Source organism: Dipodomys merriami, unplaced genomic scaffold (genome assembly GCF_024711535.1).
Source record: "Dipodomys merriami isolate MVZ:Mamm:240054 unplaced genomic scaffold, mDipMer1.0.p SCAF_98, whole genome shotgun sequence".
Classification (NCBI taxonomy): Eukaryota; Metazoa; Chordata; class Mammalia; order Rodentia; family Heteromyidae; genus Dipodomys; species Dipodomys merriami.
In genome coordinates this window covers 4,586,758-4,594,144 of record NW_027206601.1, presented here as the reverse complement: position 1 = coordinate 4,594,144, position 7,387 = coordinate 4,586,758, and positions in this window count along the sequence as shown.

Below are 7,387 nucleotides of genomic sequence, written 5' to 3'. Positions count from 1 at the left end.
GATGGACAGTGGTGGCGTGCCAAACAACTGAGCTCTAGTTCTCAACCCTTTAACAAAGTGCCATAAGTTGAGGTTCAGCTTACTACTCCGGTTGAGTAGAGTGTAGCTGTCAAAGCTGGAATCAGTATCACTCAGGTGAGAAGAACGAGAAGCAGATATACCCTGTCCGCTGGCCGTGTCCTCCGGGCACGAGCCTATATGGCTGCCACGCCTGAATATTTGCAAACGCGGCAGAGCTAGGCAGGCGCACTTGTGCAGCAATGCAAACTGCATAACCTGGCCAAATTTCACGGGTGTACAAGAAACCACGGGGGATTTAAAAGGAGATGTTCACCCGGAACGGCCGGAGGGCTGCCGGCAGTAAGAATCCGGAATTCTTCCTAAGAAGCCTTGAAAGCAGTCAAACGCTCCTATGTTGCAATAACTCAGAACCTCTTTCTGAGTGTTCCCGGCAGAGGTCATTCAGCTGAACACAACCGTGGACTCATTAGAGCCAGATGTAGGCAGTGCCGTCCATAGTGCTGGATGGACAGTGGTGGCGTGCCCAACAACTGAGCTCTAGTTCACATCACTTTCACAAAGGGCCATGAGTTGAGATTCAGCTTACTGCCCCGGTTGAGTAGAGTGTAGCTGTCAAAGCTGGAATCAGTAGCACTCAGGTGAGAAGAAGGGGAAGCAGATATACCCAGACCGCTGGCCGTGTCCTCCGGGGACCAGCCTATCTGGCTGCCACGCCTGAATGTTTGCAACCGCGGTAGAGCTAGGCAGGCGCAATTGTCCAACAATGCAAACTGCATAACCTGGCAGAATTTCACGGGTGTACAGGAAACCACGGGGGATTTACAAGGAGATGTTCACCCGGAACAGCCGGAGGCCTGCAGGCAGAAAGATTCCGGAACTCTTCCAAAGAAGCCTTGAAAGCAGTGAAACGCTCCTATGTTGCAATAACTCAGAACCTCATTCTGAGTGTTCCCGGCAGAGGTCATTCAGCTGAACACAACCGTGGACTAATTAGTGCCAGATGTAGGCAGTGCCGTCCATAGTGCTGGATGGAGAGTAGTGGCGTGCCCAATAACTGAGCTCTAGTTCTCACCACTTTCACCAAGTGCCATAAGTTGAGGTTCAACTTACTGCTCCGGTTGAGTAGAGTGTAGCCGTCAAAGCTGGAATCAGTAGCACTCAGGTGAGAAGAACGAGAAGCAGATATACCCAGTCCGCTTGCCGTGTCCTCCGGGGACCACCCTATCTGGCTGCCACGCCTGAATGTTTGCAACCCCGGCAGAGCTAGGCAGGCGCAATTGTGCAGCAATGCAAACTGCATATCCTGGCCAAATTTCACGGGTGTACAAGAAACCACGGGGGATTTACAAAGAGATGTTCACCCGGAACAGCCAGAGGCCTGCCGGCAGCATGAATCCGGAATTCTTCCGAAGAAGCCTTGACAGTAGTGAAACGCTACTATGTTGCAATAACTCAGAACATCATTCTGAGTGTTCCCGGCAGAGGTCATTCGACTGAACACAACCGTGGACTAATTAGAGCCAGATGTAGGCAGTGCCGTCCATAGTGCTGGATGGACAGTGGTGGCGTGACAAACAACTGAGCTCTAGTTCTCACCACTTTCGCAAAGTGCCATAAGTTGAGGTTCAGCTTACTGCTCCGGTTGAGTAGAGTGTATCCGTCAAAGCTGGAATCAGTAGCTCTCAGTTGAGAAGAAGGGGAAGCAGATATACCCAGACCGCTGGCCGTGTCCTCCAAGGACCAGCCTATCTGGCTGCCATGCCTGAATATTTGCAACCCCGGCAGAGCTAGGCAGGCGCAATTGTGCAGCAATGAAAACTGCATAACCTGGCCAAATTTCACGGGTGTACAAGAAACTACGGGGGATTTACAAGGAGATGTTCACCCGGAACATCCGGAGACCTGCCGGCAGCACGATTCAGGAATTCTTCCTAAGAAGCCTTGAATGTAGTGAAACGCTCCTATGTTGCAATACCTCAGAACCTCATTCTGAGTGTTCCCGGCAGAGGTCATTCAGCTGAACACAACCGTGGACTAATTAGAGCCAGATGTAGGCAGTGCCGTCCATAGTGCTGGATGGACAGTGGTGGCGTGCCCAACAACTGAGCTCTAGTTCTCATCACGTTCACAAAGTGCCATAAGTTGAGGTTCAGCTTACTGCTCCGGTTGAGTAGAGTGTACCTGTCAAAGCTGGAATCAGTAGCACTCAGGTGAGAAGAATGAGAAGCACATATACCCAGTCAGCTGGCCGTGTCCTCCGGGGACCAGCCTATCTGGCTGCCACGCCTGAATGTTGGCAACCGCGGCAGAGCTAGGCAGGCGCAATTGTGCAGCAATGCAAACTGCATAACCTGGCCAAATTTCACGGATGTACACGAAACCACGGGGGATTTACAAGGAGATGTTAACCCGGAACAGCCGGAGGCCTTCCGGCAGCAAGATTCCGGAATTCTTCCTAAGAAGCCTTGTAAGCACTGAAACGCGCCTAAGTTGCAATACTTCAGAACCTCAATCTGAGTGTTCCCGGCAGAGGTCATTCGACTGAACACAACCTTGGACTAATTAGAGCCAGATGTAGGCAGTGCCGTCCATAGTGCTGGATGGACAGTGGTGGCGTGCCAAACAACTGAGCTCTAGTTCTCAACCCTTTAACAAAGTGCCATAAGTTGAGGTTCATCTTACTGGTCCGGTTGAGTAGAGTGTAGCAGTCAAAGCTGGAATCAGTAGCACTCAGGTGAGAACGAGAAGCAGATATACCCTGTCCGCTGGCCGTGTCCTCCGGGCACCAGCCTATATGGCTGCCACGCCTGAATATTTGCAACCGCGGAAGAGCTAGGCAGGCGCACTTGTGCAGCAATGCAAACTGCATAACCTGGCCAAATTTCACGGGTGTACAAGAAACCACGGGGGATTTAAAAGGAGATGTTCACCCGGAACAGGCGGAGGGCTGCCGGCAGCAAGAATCCGGAATTCTTCCTAAGAAGCCTTGAAAGCAGTCAAATGCTCCTATGTTGCAATAACTCAGAACCTCATTCTGAGTGTTCCCGGCAGAGGTCATTCACCTGAATACAACCGTGGACTAATTAGAGCCAGATGTAGGCAGTGCCGTCCATAGTGCTGGATGGACAGTGGTGGCGTGCCCAATAACTGAGCTCTAGTTCTCATCACTTTCACCAAGTGCCATAAGTTGAGGTTCAATTTACTGCTCCGGTTGAGTAGAGTGTAGCCGTCAAAGGTGGAATCAGTAGCACTCAGGTGAGAATTACGAGAAGCAGATATACCCAGTCAGCTGGCCGTGTCCTCCGGGGACCAGCCTATCTGGCTGCCACGCCTGAATGTTTGCAACCGCGGCAGAGCTAGGCAGGCGCAATTGTCCAACAATGCAAACTGCATAACCTGGCAAAATTTCACGGGTGTACAGGAAACCACGGGGGATTTACATGGAGATGTTCACCCGGAACAGCCGGAAGCCTGCCGGCAGCAAGATTCCGGAATTCTTCCTAAAAAGAATTGAAAGCAGTGAAACGTTCTTATGTTGCAATAACTCAGAACCTCATTCTGAGTGTTCCCAGCAGAGGTCATTCGGCTGAACACAACCGTGGATTAATTAAAGCCGGATGTAGGCCGTCGGGTCCATAGGGCTGGATGGAGAGTGGTGGCGTGCCCAACAACTGAGCTCTAGTTCACATCACTTTCACATAGGGCTATGAGTTGAGGTTCAGCTTACTGCCCCGGTTGAGTAGAGTGTAGCTGTCAAAGCTGGAATCAGTAGCACTCAGGTGAGAAGAACGAGAAGCAGATATACCCAGTCAGCTGGCCGTGTCCTCCGGGGACCAGCATATCTGGCTGCCACGCCTGAATGTTTGCAACCGCGGCAGAGCTAGGCAGGCGCAATTGTGCAGAAATGCAAACTGCATAACCTGGCCACATTTCACGGGTGTACAAGAAACCACGGGGGATTTACAAGGAGATGTTCACCCGGAATGGCCGGAGGCCTGCCGGCAGCAAGATTCCGAAATTCTTCCTAAGAAGCATTGAAAGTAGTGAAACGCTCCTATGTTGCAATACCTCAGAACCTCATTCTGAGTGTTTCCGGCAGAGGTCATTCGACTGAACACAACCGTGGACTAATTAGAGCCAGATGTAGGCAGTGCCGTCCATAGTGCTGGATGGACAGTGTTGGCGTGACAAACAACTGAGCTCTAGTTCTCACCACTTTCACAAAGTGCCATAAGGTGAGGTTCAGCTTACTGCTCCGGTTGAGTAGAGTGTATCGGTCAAAGCTGGAATCAGTAGCTCTCAGTTGAGAAGAAGGGGAAGCAGATATACCCAGACCGCTGGCCGTGTCCTCCAAGGACTAGCCTATCTGGCTGCCACGCCTGAATGTTTGCAACAGCGGCAGAGCTAGGCAGGCGCAATTGTGCAGCAATGCAAACTGCATAACCTGGCCAAATTTCACGGGTGTACAAGAAACCACGGGGGATATACAAGGAGATGTTCACCCGGAACAGCCGGAGGCCTGCCGGCAGCATGAATCCGGAATTCTTCCGAAGAAGCCTTGACAGCAGTGAAACGCTCCTATGTTGCAATAACTCAGAACCTCATTCTGAGTGTTCCCGGCAGAGGTCATTCGGCTGAACACAACCATGGACTAATTAGAGGCAGATGTAGGCAGTGCCGTCCATAGCGCTGGATGGACAGTGGTGGCGTGCCGAACTGAGCTCTAGTTCCCAAAACTTTCACATAGTGCCATAAGTTGAGGTTCAGCTTACTGCTCCGGTGGAGTAGAGTGTACCTGTCAAAGCTGGAATCAGTAGCACTCAGGTGAGAAGAATGAGAAGCAGATATACCCAGTCAGCTGGCCTTGTCCTCCGGGGACCAGCCTATCTGGCTGTCACGCCTGAATGTTTGCAACCGCGGCAGTGCTACGCAGGCGCAATTGTGCAGCAATGCAAACTGCATAACCTGGCCAAATTTCACGGGTGTACAAGAAACCACGAGGGATTTACAAGGAGATGTTCACCCGGAACAGCCGGAGGCCTGCCGGCAGCAAGATTCCGGAATTCTTCCTAAGAAGCCTTGAAAGCAGTGAAAAGCTCCTATGTTGCAATACCTCAGAACCTCATTCTGAGTATTCCCGACAGAGGTCATTCAGCTGAACACAACCGTGAACTAATTAGAGCCAGATGTTGGCCGTGCCGTCCATAGTGCTGGATGGACAGTGGTGGCGTGCCCAACAACTGAGCTCTAGTTCTCAACACTATCACAAAGTGCCATAAGTTGAGGTTCAACTTACTGCTACGGTTGAGTAGAGTGTAGTCGTCAAAGCTGGAATCAGTAGCACTCAGGTGAGAAGAACGAGAAGCAGATATACCCAGTCCGCTGGCCGTGTCCTACGGGTACCAGCCTATCTGGCTGCCACGCCTGAATGTTTGGAACCGCGGCAGAGCCAGGCAGGCGCAATTGTGCAGCAATGCAAACTGCATAACCTGGCCAAATTTCACGGGTGTACAAGAAACCACGGGGGATTTACAAGGAGATGTTTACCCGGAACAGCCGGAGGCCTGCCGGCAGCATGAATCCAGAATTCTTCCGAAGAAACCTTGACAGCAGTGAAACGCTCCTATTTTACAATAACTTAGAATCTCATTCTGAGTGTTCCCGGCAGAGGTCATTCGGCTGAACACAACCATGGACTAATTAGAGCCAGATGTAGGCAGTGCGGTCCATAGTGCTGGATGGACAGTTGTGGCGTGCCCAACAACTGAGCTCTAGTTCTCAACACTATCACAAAGTGCCATCAGTTGAGGTTCAAGTTACTGCTCCGGTTGAGTAGAGTGGAGCTGTCAAAGGTGGAATCAGTAGCACTCAGGTGAAAAGAATGAGAAGCAGATATACCCAGTCCTCTGGCCATGTCCTCCGGGGACCAGCCTATCTGGCTCCCACGCCTGAATGTTTGCAACCGCGGCAGAGCTAGGCAGGCGCAATTGTGCAGCAATGCAAACTGCATAACCTGGCCAAATTTCACCGGTGTATGAGAAACCACGGGGGATTTACAAGGAGATGTTCACCCGGAACAGCCGGAGGCCTGCCGCCAGCAAGATTCCGGAATTCTTCCTAAGAAGCCTTGAAAGCACTGAAACGTTCTTATGTTGCAATAACTCAGAACCTCATTCTGACTGTTCCCAGCAGAGGTCATTTAGCTGAACACAACCGTGGACTAATTAGAGCCAGATGTATGCAGTGCTGTCCATAGTGCTGGATGGACAGTGATGGCGTGCCAAACAACTGAGCTCTAGTTCTCAACACTTTCACAAAGTGCCATAAGTAGAGGTTCAGCTTACTGCTCCGGTTGAGTAGAGTGTAGCTGTCAAATCTCGAATCAGTAACACTCAGGTGAGAAGATCGAGAAGCAGATATACCCAGTCGGCTGGCCGGGTCCTCCGGGGACCAGTCTATCTGTCTGCAACGCCTGAATGTTTGCAACCGCAGCAGAGCAAGGCAGGAGCAATTGTGCAGCAATGCAAACTGCATAACCTGGCCAAATTTCACGGGTGTACAAGAAACCACGGGGGATTTACAAGGAGATGTTCACCCGGAACAGCCGGAGGCCTGCCGGCAGCATGAATCCGGAATTCTTCCGAAGAAGCCTTGACAGCAGTGAAACGCTCCTATGTTGCAATAACTCAGAACCTCATTCTGAGTGTTCCCGGCAGAGGTCATTCGGCTGAACACAACCATGGACTAATTAGAGGCAGATGTAGGCAGTGCCGTCCATAGCGCTGGATGGACAGTGGTGGCGTGCCGAACTGAGCTCTAGTTCCCAAAACTTTCACATAGTGCCATAAGTTGAGGTTCAGCTTACTGATCCGGTTGAGTAGAGTGTAGCTGTCAAAGCTGGAATCAGTAGCACTCAGGTGAGAAGAACTAGAAGCAGATATACCCAGTCGGCTGGCCGTGTCCTCCGGGGACCAGCCTATCTGGCTGCCATGCCTGAATATTTGCAACCGCGGCAGAGCTAGCCAGGCGCAATTGTGCAGCAATTCAAACTGCATAACCTGGCCAAATTTAACGGTTGTACAAGAAACTACGGGGGATTTACAAGGAGATGTTCACCCGGAACAGCCGGAGGCCTGCTGGCAGCACGATTCCGGAATTCTTCCTAAGAAGCCTTGAATGTAGTGAAACGCTCCTATGTTGCAATACCTCAGAACCTCATTCTGAGTGTTCCCGACAGAGGTCATTCAGCTGAACACAACCGTGGACTAATTAGAGCCAGATGTAAGCAGTGCGTCCCTTGTGCTGGATGGACAGTGGTGGCGTGCCCAACAACTGCGCTCTAGTTCTCAACACTTTCACAAAATGC